The sequence below is a fragment of the Octopus bimaculoides genome, chromosome 1 (genome assembly GCF_001194135.2).
Source record: "Octopus bimaculoides isolate UCB-OBI-ISO-001 chromosome 1, ASM119413v2, whole genome shotgun sequence".
In the NCBI taxonomy this organism is placed as follows: Eukaryota; Metazoa; Mollusca; class Cephalopoda; order Octopoda; family Octopodidae; genus Octopus; species Octopus bimaculoides.
The window spans coordinates 6385359-6387071 of record NC_068981.1 but is presented as its reverse complement, the minus strand read 5'-3'; positions in this window follow the sequence as shown (position 1 = coordinate 6387071).

Here is a 1713-nt window from a genome sequence, read left to right as displayed (position 1 = left end):
TCTCTCTCTCTCTCTCTCTCTCTCTCTCTCTCTCTCTCTCTCTCTCTCTCTCTCTCTCTTTATGGTTTCTTTTGAAAATCTAGGAATTTATATTTCCTTTGAACATAATGCTCCACATTATACATGAAACGTGACGACAGTTATAAAATTGATACTTTAAAATGTGCTGTTAGAAAAATAAATATCTAATGGATGTTATATAGTAACATAGGATATACCTGTAAATTCTTTAGTTAACACGATCTGTGTTGACAGGTGCAAAAATCCTGTCTTTACATATTGTATTATTGCGGCCAGAAAAATAAGAATCAACCGCATTGGTTTCAGTAGAGATTGTATGAATGACAGACGACCATCTTTCACTGTCCACAGCGACGCTACTTATAATTCTATTCGTGGCACTCCGTCGGTTACGACGACGAGGGTTCCAGTTGATCTGATCAACGGAACAGCCTGCTCGTGAAATTAACGTCCAAGTGACTGAGCAGTTCACAGACACGTGTACCCTTAATGTAGTTCTCGGGGAGATTCAGCGTGATGCAGAGTGTAACAAAGCTAGCCCTTTGAAATACAGGTACAACAGAAACAGGAAGAAAGAGTGAGAGAAAGTTGTGGTGAAAGAATACAGCAAGATTCGCCACTCTCCCCTGCCAGTGCCTCGTGGAGCTTTTGGTGTTTTCGCTCAATGAACACTCACAACGCTCGGTCTGAGAATCGAAACTGCAATCCAATGACTGCGAGTCCGCCGCCCTAACCACTGGACCATTGAGCCTCCACTATAATTCTATTATTACAAATGGTCTTAGTAAATCGGAGACCAATTTGCATATGTAACGCATTTTTGACAGCTAGTGATAGTGGGTTTGTTTGTGAAGCTTCCATGTAGAGTAAGAAAGGTTACTCAGTCGATGATGAATACCCAACACAGGGTTAAATCAAGTCTGTTGATCCCTCTTTATCGATCCGCAAAAGACATTGCATAGAGTGACAAGGTGATTACTTTTATGCATTTCACACAGTATTTACTAAATTAAACCGTAGATCGATTGTATAGTAGAATTCAGCGTCGAAACAAAACACTTGTTGCGTAGTAATCACTCATGGGCAACGAATAATGGCAAATATTGCAAAGGAACACAAAAGAAACTGCTTTTCACTTCTGGCCAGAAAACCATTATAAAATAGAGTCTAAAAAGCTGAGAAGAAAGTGAATTTTGTAAGAGAAGAGATTAGTAAAGATGAAAGGCGATCTTATAAACGAATATGACGAGAGGAGGACTAGAAAAATTAGTACGAAGTAGATGCTAGACATCAGTAAATAGATTAAGAGTTGACCCTAAACAAGTGAGAACTGCTTGAAGAGATTAGAGATAAAAGGGGAGACAGGAAGAGTTGTTTTTTTTATCGCTATTAGCCATTGATTGGTAGTCTTTATAGATCTGAGATAATCCTACACGAAACAAAGTTGGATGTGGATGAAACAGAAAGGAGGGTGGATGATTGCGGAGAACAGATAATCAATCAGACAGAGAGTTTCTATGAAATATTAGCAAAAGCTAAACCTTTTGGTGAATATGACAGATGGCTAATGACTCTGATGTCCAGCGACTCAGTAGCAAGTAGTAGCAGTAGTAGTAGTAGTGGTGGTGGTGGTGGTGGTGGTGGTGGTGGTGGTAGTGGTCGTCGTCGTCGTCGTTGCGTCGTCGTCGTGGT